The following is a 13,274-nucleotide window of genomic DNA, read 5'->3' as shown; positions in this document are numbered from 1 at the left end:
TTGGCCGGCCGGCCAGAGTGGAGTCGTTAGAGCTATAAGTTCCAGGGGTGGAAGTGCAAGACGCGAGTTGGCACAGTGGCTGTTACAGCCACTGGGTTGAAAGCGGTGCACGCCTCTCGATACCCCTGAGCCGCTCACACCAGTGTCGTCTGCCGGAAATAAAATTGTATACCGTTTTATTAGGCAGGCGTCTGGTTTTTTATCCCATAGCTCAGTATTTAGCCCATCGCGTTCACACAATAACCTAGTTTATTTTAGATTCCAACAACTCTCAATAGTCCTTACACCCTGTCGGGCCTGCCTCTGCGTGCGTCCTATGACATGGGCAAGGGCAGCATCAGCTCGGTGTACATCTTAAATTTCATGAACGTGTCAAAAGGGCCTCTACGTTAGGTTAGGGCTCGGCGCACGCTTCTCAAAGGTCCGGAATACCATTGTTTCGTGATGGGAAAGACATACGTACAAATTAAAATAATAATAATCGTTAATGCAATGCAGTGCTCTATTTGTCAAAGAAAATGAAATTGTTTCACACTCACAAAACATTCATTCTTATTTTTGCTTATTTTTCATACATTAAGTATCTTTCTGTAAATAAGATCACTATTTTCTCTCTTGTCATATTTATCTTACTATTTGAATAACATGACAGCGTCAAATGTCGTAAAAAGTATACAAGTAAAAAGGTTTAAGAAAAGAGTCCGCAACATATTATTTATTAGACCTATTAGCAAAGAATATCCTATTAGTATTATAAGCTAAGCCTAAAGTGCCATGGCAATTAATGCAAGCTTACGAATAAATACAAAAACCGGACAAGGGCGAGTCGGACTCGCCCAACGTGATTCCGTACTTTTTAGTATTTGTTTTTTTTTTATATACTACGTTGGTGGCAAACAAGCATACGGCCCACCTTATGGTAAGCAGTCTCCAAAGCCTATGTACGCCTGCAACTCCAGAGGAATTATATGCGCGTTGCCGACCCTAACAACCCTCCCTCCCCTCGTTGAGCTCTGGCAACCTTACTCACCAGCAGGAACACAACACTATGTTGTTATAGTGGCAACAGAAATACGTCATCTGTGAAAATTTCAACTGTCTATCACGGTTCATGAGATACAGCCTGGTGACAGACGGACGGACGGACGGACGGACGGACGGACAGCGGAGTCTTAGTAATAGGGTCCCGTTTGGGTACGGAACCCTAAAGATGAAAACTGCTGCCATGTTACTATACATTTATGAAACACAGGAAATCTGGAATTGACATATTGAAAAAATTATATTGTTATCTTCTTCTGCACGACTTTTTAGTATGAGGAAGCTACTTAGGTACGTAAGGCTACCCTCGATTCATTTGTTATGAGGGGGCCCTCGGCCTTAGAGCGCATAGCATGTCGGGCTACGCAAGACTTCCTTTGCCATCTCACTTACTTAAAACAAAAAATCTTAAATTTAATACTCTTTTACTTGAGTAACCTTTTCACTTTTAGTTACATGTATGGCGTGCCTAAAAATTATATTTTTATACATTTGAACTTCTAAACTAAGTAGTAGCTTACCATCAGGCGGGCCACAAACGTAGTATAAAAAAATACCTACTTTCCACTTTTCTCTTTTGGTTATCTTATAGTTTTTGAGTAAAATAGCTGTGACATACGGACAGACAGATAGACAGACAGATGGACATGACGAAACTGTAAGGGTTTTTGCCATTTTGGCTACGGAACCATAAAATGCACACTGTAAATTTCAACTACCTAACCCACTCGTATTATAGATCAAAAATTCCTTTTTCGCAAGAAGTAAGTAAGCCAGTAAGTAGTTTATTTTTTGTACTTGTTAGACAATTCTATCTTAGTGTACCGAACTTAACAGTTATTTTTTTTACTTTGTAAGCGCACCACCGACATTCTTAGTGGTGTACGCGTATTTCTCTGTAGCTGAATGTTTGTAGATGATTATCTTTTATCGATGCTTTAAAATGTTGTGGTATTCCTACAGCCATTATAAATATCTTCTCTTTTAAACTTAAGTTTTTCATGCATTCCTGAAACGGAACAAGTCTATGATAGGATTGATGGGAGAAAATAATGCAAAAACGCGGCATTAAGCAAAATGATCATTTGTGATTCAGGGTTAATATCTATCGGGTATCACTGAACCCCAACGGATATATTTTTGCAATACAACACAAATGCACACCTCAATAGAAGAAAATAATACTGAAAAACAATAGGCCTGTCTACTCGCTAAGAAGCACTTAGGGCAGCTTGTGATGAGTCAATCTCTAAGTAATCTGCCTAGTTACCTACCTCAAAACGAGACCGCTTTTCCATACAAACGTAGTCCCCATTACGGAAAATATTTTTACAGTACATATGTTGCTACTTTACCGCACTAGTGCGAAAATTAGCATATTACGTTACTGTGTCGAACATTTAAAGAGCCATGTACTGTAAAACGTTGTACGATACATGTGCGAATAAGTAATTCGCAACTCGTGTCGATTTAAAACACTCCCTTCGGCCGTGTTTTAATTTATCGCCACTTGTTTCGAATTTCCTATTTTTCGCGCTTGTATCGTAATGTACTATTACAAAATTGGATGTAGAACGAAGGGAATATCAATATCCAGAGAGGAAAATGGGGACTATATTTGTATGGAGAACCGGTCATCCCCTTTCCTTTTAATAGTTTAATATGCTTCGGCACATGATTATTTAAGACAATATACTATATATTGTATTTCCATTACCTTAAGCAGAGAACACGGTGGCTTCGAAAGAGTCTCGGGTCATGTGGAAATAAAGCTCTTCACATAATGTTGTGTAATTCTCCTCCACGTCCAAATGCACAATTGCCCAGAGTATGCAGTATTCTCTTCATCAGCTATTATGGCAACCAGGGCCAATATTTTGATTTTATTATTTATTTCTATATCGACTTGCTTCCCATCGAACCAATTTTTTCAATATGATTGACATTTGTGACATTTGTCATGAACAGTCCGTTGCTTGGACGCCTCGGTGAGCTCGGACAGCCCGGCTCGGCCTGTCTCGCGCTCGGAGACTCAACGATAGTGTCAACGCATAGAGATACTATAATATAGAGATGATGGCCCGGTCGCCCCGGCCCTGGAACGGTCCGGCGACGGTGGCGCTCCTGAAAGTCCGTGTGACGGCTCGCTCCGGTCCGCCCCGGCCCGGCCCTGGCACTGTGTAGCGTGAGTCATCCTTTAGCCAACTCTTCTGTAGCTTGTTGGCAACGCCTCCAACGTCGCCAACTCCGAGGCTTCCGCGAACATACTTGTAGCGCTTCTTAGCAATTCTTAGGCAAGGAATCGTTCGGCAGTTGGCAGATCTTAATATTAACGAAGATCTGCTGTGTTTTAGTTGTCACACGACCGGATGTACGCGTCGACGCCCATATCGGCGTCCATGTCCAACGTGCATCTCGGCGAGAAGAGGCTGCTCGTCAAAGTCGTCGGAGCTAAGGACTTGGGAGGTAAGAAACCGAAATTGAACAGTTTTCCTAGGAAGAAAGTCAGTCTTCAACATATCAAGAAAAGAGCGTACCTACGTATTTTAAAGGCTCGCAACACACAACTCCTCTGGTGTTGTACACCCGGGCGACGGTAATCGTTTACCATTAGGCGATTCGTCTGGTCGTTTGCTTCCTAGGTACATCATAATAAAGTGTATGAAGTGTACGAAGAAGGAAGCGTGCTCATGTTGAAACTTTATCTTGATAAAAAGCTTGGGAGGTCTCCCGCAATGTTTTGTTTCACTCAGTGAACATTCTTTGGTGAGTGACAAATGAGTGACGGATTGAACGCATTTCCCATTGCTTCATTGATGCATCTGCAACGATGCCGGAGTATCAGGATGTAACCTTTAGCTTAGACTGACACTGTAATTTTCAGGCAAGGCGGGCTGCAGCGCGCCATACTGCGTGGTTGAGATGGACGAGCCCCCGCAGAAGAACCAGACCGCCTTTAAGAAGGACACTAACCAACCACAGTGGGAGGAACATTTTCTATTGTAAGTACGGGATCAGTGCGGTATGCAAAATGTATTCCTGATTAGTTAGGACGTGCAGGAGAAACCCAGCGCCGATTTCTTACCGCTAAGTCAGGCATGGGCCTATCCATCGTGTTTTTTATTATTTTTGGTCTCATTTATTCCTTTGTCCTTTGAACCGGATTATTATGGGATGATAGAAGAGAAGAGAACACTCTTTCAATTGTCATTTTAAATGTTGTATCTGTCTGTAGGTATAACCTTTTTATAGCAAAAAATAAACGTATTAACAAAACTGGTGTATTGACCTTTCAATGCATAGATACCAGTAGAAAAGGAAGTATATTGTGCTGATTAGAGTATGTTTTCTTACAGTGATCTCTCGCCGCAAACCGCGGAGTTGCTGTTCGAGGTGTACGACCGCACGGGCCCGCCTTCCCCCGGCGGAGGCCCTTCCACACACAGGTACAAATATGAAGTCGTTAAACTGTCTCCAACCTCTCGTACCTACTTACTGCTGTGGCATGTCGACCCGAAGCGGTTCTTGACCAACAGCAAAGACCAAAGTCGTCTGCCCAAAGGCGTTCTCTCGCACTTCGTTTTTCCAGAGGTACAATCAAAGAACTTTATTTCGTGCCTTGTTATGTGTGTTTTGCCATTCAGTAATTAATATGCAAGTCGCTAGGGAGTCGCAGTTTGTCACTGTGAGAAGGTACCAAATAGTACTGAAGTTAAATTCCTTGACCTTATACAAGATGTCCAGACGGTACCAAATGGCTGAAGACCGTCCACCTCGTACTAAATTACAAATGAATTTCAGGATAAAAAGTGTTCTAAGTATTTTATACGTCATTAACTATCTATGTGCTAAATTACATCTTTATCGTTTATGCGTGATAGGGAGCGTGCATGACCTGTAGGAGGCAGCACAGGAGCCGTCAGATTTTTGGCGGGAGACGTGAATTTGATGTTTATAGTTCCGATGTAGCCCACTAGATGGCAGAACCTACTATGCACAAGAAAACACGTGACGTGTAAATGTACATGTTTATGATTCCGATTCAGACCACAAGATGGCAGACCCTCCAACGCGCACAGTCTCTATAGAGGAACAAACATCCAAAATTTATCATTTATAATATTAGTAGGATTTCAAACACCCTTTTTGTCTTGCGATGACGTAAACTTCTCGTATGCCAGAAACGTATATAGATTATGTCATTTACAAAGACACGTGCCTTCACTCGTATTGTCATGACATTAAAGGTTAGATTTAACAAATCTGTGCGTCATCGTAAATGACACGAACTGTTACAGAACACGGATCCGCGTATGAGAAAACTATTCGAAAAAAATACTCGCGGTACACGAGAGGTTATAGAATTTATAAAGAATAGAATAGAATTTGTTTTATTCATAAACACACAAACAGTAATAGACAGACATAAAATGTTATGTTTATTCATTAATGTAATATTATGACAAAAAAATACAATCATTAAAATACTTAAGGACTAACAAATAAACTTAACTATAAATAAAACTAAACCTAAACTCTAAAAAAAAAAAAAAAACTAGTCAAACAACCCACCCCGCGTCGCTCCCAACGCAAAGGTGCCCATCACGCTTGCTGCGTTTCCGCGTTGAACCGCGATGGACAACCTTTGCGCTAGGAACGACCCGGAGCGGGGGTCGAGACATAAAATAGAACATAGTGAGAAAAGAACCTGAAATGCGTGATTACAGATTCCTCGGACTGGGTCTGGTGGGTATAGACGAGTTGCTGGCGGCACCTTCGCAGCGGCAACAGATCGCGCTGCAGACGCGGCCTATGGAGGAGCATGATATCTCTGGCACGCTCACCGTTGAGGTATGAACTATGTACCGAGTGGTACAGTCGCCATCAAATATATCGGAGCGGCTAAGGTGCCCAAAAATATCTGAACATGCACTCTAACGCCTTGACAATAGAGACGTGTTCAGATATTTGTGAGCAATTTGGCCGCTCGGATGTATCTGATGGCGACTGTACATGTAGTTTGTAGTCTACGTAATCTTCACTCGATTCTATTGTTTGAAAAGCCTCTTCTCCTGCATACGACTCTGTTTGAAATGTTTGCTTTGCCGACTCTTTAGACGGGATTCGTCGAAATTATTTTCAGGGAAAATGCTCTAAATTGGGTAAAAATAGTCCGACTTTCGTTTCATTCTAGTTTCCTAGAATTTTAGTTGCATTGTCTGCCTAATGAATTAATGAGCGTACAAGATGAAAAATGGCGATTACAAATATGAAAGTGTTCATTTATCAAGATTGACGTTGCTAATCTAGGTATTTTAAGTTGTCAAATTAAAAACCCAAGTAGGTACTTACCTACAGCTGTCGGATTTAATTATCTAGTCCCGCCAAGTCGAGAAAAAAAGCGGCACGGCCGTATCATCCTTTTCTCGAAGCAGTTGAGGCCATTTTCGACCAACCTATAACTTCGTTGTGGATAAAACTGGAAGCCTGAATTTTCTTGCATGGATCTGATATTTTACGGTAGATGAACTGAGTTGCGAGACTTGTTTTTTTTTACACGATAGATTGATAAATAGAGTACTCTTTATTGGCATACAAGTTATGTTTTTGATGGCATTTACTTTATGGCACCGGTACTAAAATGATTCGAAATTATACATTTAATTAACCTTATATAATGAATATATACAGATGATTACTATAACTAGCTTAAACCCAAAATAGGCCCTTGAGGCATTGTAACCAAGGATGCTGGCGACATTTCCTCGTTGTATCGCAACGTTGTGCGAGGAAGCCGCAAGCTCTTCGGTCACCAGTTACGTCAACCAGACGTTTCGCGATTTCTCTAAAACCTTATTTATTTTTTATATATAAATATGTAAATATTTCCAGTTCCTATTCATCGAGGGTGCAGACATCCCGGAGCTGGGCTCGCGGCCCGTGAAGATCAAGGAGTCGCTCCGCACGCTGTCGCCGCGCGGACTCCTCACCACCACCACCAAGACTGTCTTCAAACAGAACGGTAACTACGGAACGAGTACCATTCCTTCACTTCTACCTAGTTCGAAGATACGCGCACCCACTGAAAGTTTTGTGTGAGTGAACTTGTTTGTTCCTGTCAGGAAACCTTGGTGTTAAGCAAAATACGTAGTACCTTCATTATCGAGGTCGAATATACTTACGTTGGTTTGTTTGCGAAGTTTAGTATTGATAATATCACTGTCTCACCAACAATAAAATGATCATAGATTCAGCTTGAAAAAAGAGAGATTACTGCTTGTGGAAAACTGTGGTGGCAGCATGGTTCCAGTTTTACCGCCTGTCACTATGCCCGTCATTTTCGCACTTACGTACGTGACAGGCATGGTGACAAATGATAAAGAGCCGACCACCTTAGCCCTACTGGAGCCTAGTACCTACAGAGTTTGCAATTCAATTTAAATTTACTGTTTGTGTTGTAAAACAAATGTCTATGTGTGTGCTTCCCTTCCGAGGTTTTCTCGAGGGTCTACAGTATGGGGTTCTTCAAAATGGAGTGTACAGGTTTTTAAAAGGCATGCAACAGCTCTGGAGATTCAGGCGTCCATAGACCGCGGTGACTGCTTACCAGTGGCGGGGCAAGAACAAAATGGTCTGTGGGCAAGGTACATTTAGCGAGGCCGGTGGCCCAAGAAATAACGAACATTTGTACGTTGTGTCCTCTCGGACTACGTAATCTAAGGCACTAATTTGTGGCGCAAGGCCCGTCGGACCGCCTAACGAGGCCTCTACTGCTTACCTGGCGGGCCGTTTGCTTGTTAACCGACCTAGTATAAAGTAATAGATAACTAAATTATAACATATGTATGTTTGTCCAGGACACGAGAACTCGGCACTAACAGAGTCGGCGCTCCGAGAGCTGGAGCTGAGCCCGGCCAGCGCCGCCAACAAGTCCACCCTCATCATACACTCCGTGCAGCGGGTGAGGCCTCATGCCTATTTAACCGTTTGACCGCCAAAGACGTCAATTTACGGCTACAGCCCAATCAACCTTCGTGTATTCCTACAAAGTAAACGTGACTTTCTTAGGGTTAACGCAACGGCATCACCACTTTTACCTATTGGTATAGGCAGGTACAGGCAGGGTGCAGCTGCCACCCTAGGACTTAAATTTTACATTTAGGCCTCCGGCGATGTCAACTTGCCGTTCTATTGTGTCATTTTTTAATGTTTTTCTTCATTTAGTAACCCTCATTATCCCTTTGTTATAATAACCACGGCCATTTTAGGCGCCGTTGTATCTTCTTCGCCGTTGCGTTGCCCTCTTTCAGCCAGTTTTTAATATTCAAAATAGGTACGGTCAACCAATTTAATTCCTAGACCACTATAGAACCATGTCATAATGACTTCTACGACAGTGCTTATTGAGTGATGCATGTCATGTATAGAGTAATTAAAGCGACAAGGTTCTATAGTGGCCTAGGATTCAAATTGGTTGACGTACAGGTTGTGTTTTATTTGTTTGTTTTAAGAGTTCCATTTGAAAGTTTGATTTGCATTAACATTGACTTTGTTTTTTTCATTCTGCCTGCGTTTTGCCATGATGCATGATTTGGATTGGATTCATACAATCAGGAGCCTAAGAAGTCAATCAAGGTAAGAAAAAATTCGATACAAAATTCTCATTTTTTACATTCAATGTACATAAATAGTTGTCAGTTAGTTATTCATTTAGACCATTTTGGCATGTTTACTAGAAGTGCGTTATAATTTTAACCTGAATAGTTCCTTTTATTAAGGAGGCGTTTTATCATTAAAAACTTTGATTACCTACTTATGTTACATTTTTACTTGTTCTTCGTCTAGGCCAAGACAATAGGCCATTTGAAATATCCTTATTTAGTCCGTATGAAGTGCTCTGGACCGACTGGGTAAAGACAGAGTGTGTTACCACCATAAACGTAAAATTTAATTAAAGCGCCAATTACCTACATCCGCACTTCCCGATTTCGGGCCCGACATCTGTCCTGATTTCGGGATTGATAATCGTTTTCGTTTCACGGAATATGAGCACATCGTTAATAATATTTGCAATGTAAAAAACCGGTGAAGTGCGGGTCGGACTCGCGCACGAAGGGTTCCGTAAAAAACACTAAAAATCACTTTTTTTGTATGGGAGCCCCCTTAAATATTAATTTTATTCTGTTTTTAGTGTTTGTTATAGCGGCAACAGAAATACATAATATGTAGAAATTTCAACTGGCTAACTATCACGGTTCATGAGATATAGCCTAAGTGACAGACGGACGGACGGACAGCGGAGCCTCAGTAATAGGGTCCCGTTTGACCCTTTGGGTACGGAACCCTAAAAATACTTTGTCTCTAATTGCCAAAAATGTTCAATATTTGATATTTTTGCATACGAACCATTTTTTTATATTTCAAATATTGTAAACGATGTGCTAATATTTGGCGAAATGGAAAAATACTCTTTTTCGGACCCGAAATCGGGTCTGATATCAGGCCTGATAAAGTGTGGATGTAATTGGCACTTTAAATATTACATTTAAAGCGGCGTTTCCTCACTCTGCCGTTGCCAAATCGGTACAGGTTACCTTGGAGAGACTAAACAATTTTTATCAAGTCATCTTCAACTAGAGATCGTGTCATTCACGAAACGCCTGCATTGACTCGTAATGTCATGTCATTAAAGGTTAGATTTGACAAATCTGCGCGTTATCGTGGATGACATGGACTATAAAAGAATAAAAAATATAAAAACGCTTCTTTAAAACGTGTGCAGTGTTGCCATACTAACCCTATGAACCCCCAAGGTCGAACTAACCGACTCCGGTAAATTCATCGAAGTGGAACGAGAAGATACACTAAACAGCGTGGACTCAGCCGACCTCACCAGCACCACTATGGAAAGCATAGACGAGAACAGAACAGAACAGCATGTGTCGCCGAATTCGTCGCCGGCGCGGCAAGTTAGGATCAAGGAGAATGGCGCGAAGACGAACGGAGATACGGAGGTATGGTGTTTGTGTTAACAGGCACGTGTTTTTGCATATGTTTAGGCATGTTATAGATTTTTCAGCGTTTTCAGAAAACTATCAGGCAGCGTCTTAAAAAGTATAAATAAGTAATATATATATATATATATATAGGTGCAATTTAAATAATTATTTTAAAAAATCTTCTTCAGCCTAGGGTTTTCCCGGCCTAGCGCCAGGGACCCTTTCCTTTCCTACTCAATCTTCTCCACTTTGCCCGATCTTCGGCATCCTCAGTGTGAGATTGTTCTCTATCGCGACGTCTGGCCAGCGCTTCTTAGGCCTACAGCGGCTGCGAGATCTAGGGTATTAGGATGATTAGGGTAGGGTAGGGTGGGCGTATTGAATAGGGTATATTGTTATAAAAAAAATTAATACACTAAAATTTTGCGAACGTTCATTCATTCATTTCATTCGTTTTAAAGGTGACAGAAGGTTTGATTAGTTATTTCCCTCTCCATAATACCACCCCCTACCACCACCACTATTAATAAATCAGAAAGAATCAAGGCAATAGGAGTCTCATTGTTAAGAGTGGCCAATTACGATGGTGTGGCCAATAACTATAGCAGTCACCCAGGTAAACAAGCGAATCAGTTAAAAAAATCAAGCGAATCAATAAAGTTTCCGAACGGTTACGCGGTGACAGAAGGTGCAAGGTGCAACCGACCCTCAAAAGCGTACAATTTCAAACATAAAATTTGTAGCGTAAAGGTAGATACCAGGTAGGTACAATAAAGAAGAGGGCTTCAATAGTTTTATAGAAAGTGGAGAAAATAACTGAAGCAGTTGACTATTCAGCACCAGATTTATTCGCGAACTGACATTAAAATGTAAATAAACAAATATACCGACTTCAAGTATTCAAATATGGAATACTAGAAAAAGAACTTAAAACTATCATAGACAATAAAAGGATATAAAAACTATATACAACCTCAACATCCCATTAACCAATTTATATTTTCAGCAAGGAGACTATGTCCAAAAACCCGAGGAGGCACCCCCGGAGCCTGCACCGCGGCAGAAGAGAAAGAGAGACTTCTTTGGAACCATTAAAAGAAGGTGAAATATTACTACCCGTTTTTATATTGTATGTACTGCCAGGCAATGGTATTAATTTAAAATATGTTTTCAAGCAGTGTTTTTCATCCGACACGACACCCCTAGTAGTAAAAAATAAAACCCCCAACCGATAACTAAGGCCCCTAACACACAAACCGTAAGCGTAAGCGTATCGTAAAAACTACGAGTATGAGACGCGTAGAGTTCTGAGCACCAAGCGTCGCGTAATCATTTTATAAGTGAAATCTCATTAGTTGAAATCATAGCGTCACTGGCGCCAGATGTCTTCGGCGGGTGTATCGACGATCTTTCTTGTCAGATGAAAAAGATTTTATATTGTTTGATTATGGCAGAAATTTTATTTTTACGAGTGTATTACTTACGCTACGCCTGTCGTTATGACGACAGAAATCTCATAAGCTACGTTACGACGACGCTTCGTGTGCGAACTTGTTTGAACTTGTTCGTATTTAATCGTAATACGCGCGTATTACGATACGCTTACGCGTCTCTTACGCTTACGCTCCGGGGCCATGCACGATTGTCATCTTTAATTGGCCCCCAGGTCAGAAACATAAACAAAGGGCAGTGGGTTGCGAAATTATTTTTCATGCCAAGAGGGTGGTCGTGAGACATATATATCTTTGTCAAAGGTTGAAAAACACTGATTATGATTCAAAGAACGTTAATGGAGCTATATTTTATTAAGTATTTTTTTCTTTAGATTGCTTTATATTTATATATTTATGAATGTTTGTATTAATTTGTATCTGTGCGTAAATAGATTAGAAAGTGTTATCAGGTTTTTGATGTTTTTTGCGTCGGTTTTTCCCGACATATTATTTTCTAACCAAGTTATAGATGCACTGCCAGTTGAAAACATGTTTTTAGGGTTTTTTTTGTGGCATTAAAATTATTCATTTAATTTAGGTATTGTATTTTATATAAAACCTTTCCATATAATTATCTAATAGCTAGAAACAATATATCGTCGGTTGAGAATACGTTTGTGCCATACACTACTTACATTGGTTTGCAAGAACGCGAAAAGAAGCAAAAAAAAAATTTTTTTCGATGAGATTTGTATTTGGGAAATATTAAACGTATTAATCATTAAGCCATATTTAATATTTATATTACCATACAAATATTTTGAATATGATGGCAATCATGAATTAAAACCATTTTTATTTTTATTACCACCATATCCGTTTTTGATGAGTAAATGTTAATCCTCATGTAACTCCTCTGGAGTTGCAGGCTACGGTGACTGCCTACCATCAGGCGGGCCGTACATAAACTTTGAATCATTAAAAACGCAAAATCGAATGATATAGCAGCATTTAAACATAATTTAAGATAAAAAAAAAAGCTAAATACCATAACCGGATTTTAACCGATCAAAAAATGCAATAAAAGTTATGAAGTACTTGTTGTTTTTGTAGTTGTGCCGCTTTTTAAACAAAACCTTTAAAAATGTGAAAAAAGAAAATGTAAATGTAAGGGGACACCCGGGTTTGAACCGGGGACCTATCGATCTGCAGTCGATTGCTCTACCACTGAGCTATATCCCCACATGACTTTAATATCGAATAATTAGTAATACTTAATTATCACGTAAGTTGCGTCAGCTATAAAAAATATATCAATCATAATTTGTTAGCATAAAAATATGAAAAAAGTTTTTGCTTAGGGGACACCCGGGTTTGAACCGGGGACCTATCGATCTGCAGTCGATTGCTCTACCACTGAGCTATATCCCCACTTGAAAGGAGCAGTAAAAAACGCTTTCTGTTTGTCAAACATAACACGTGTGGGTGGCAGATAATGTGTGATCACGTCCGATCCATTAGGCCATTTTATTATGGTAAACTTGTTTAGATTTGTGCAATTTTTATGTTCATTCCGCCTTTTCATACAAACGTGTAGTCATTTTGCTCTCTGGGTATTAACATTAATAAAAATATTTTGACAGTTTGCTGTATATCAACCACAACCTATATGTGTTTTTTCGGATCTTTAATTATTATAAGAGTTAGCAGCATTTAAAAATTTGTATGAAATCTGTGCTTCGCTCCTAATTTTTACACAAAATAAAAAAAGTCAAACATAGGGGCATAGTTATGGTTAATA

The 13,274-nt window shown here is 40.2% G+C and overlaps 2 non-coding genes and 1 pseudogene across 2 annotated transcripts; 1 reads left to right on the top strand and 2 right to left on the bottom strand.

Annotated features, from left to right (window-relative positions):
* LOC133533332 (uncharacterized) overlaps positions 1-13,274 on the top strand; it is a 68,288-nt pseudogene that overhangs the window by 43,010 nt on the left and 12,004 nt on the right.
* Positions 12,644-12,715, bottom strand: Trnac-gca (transfer RNA cysteine (anticodon GCA)). Its single transcript has one exon. It is a non-coding gene; the product is annotated as a tRNA-Cys (tRNA).
* Positions 12,833-12,904, bottom strand: Trnac-gca (transfer RNA cysteine (anticodon GCA)). Its single transcript has one exon. It is a non-coding gene; the product is annotated as a tRNA-Cys (tRNA).

This window comes from Cydia pomonella, unplaced genomic scaffold (assembly GCF_033807575.1).
Source record: "Cydia pomonella isolate Wapato2018A unplaced genomic scaffold, ilCydPomo1 PGA_scaffold_156, whole genome shotgun sequence".
NCBI classification, from domain to species: domain Eukaryota; kingdom Metazoa; phylum Arthropoda; class Insecta; order Lepidoptera; family Tortricidae; genus Cydia; species Cydia pomonella.
The sequence above is the reverse complement of the archived record's forward strand: the minus strand, read 5'-3'. Positions and strand labels throughout refer to the sequence as shown.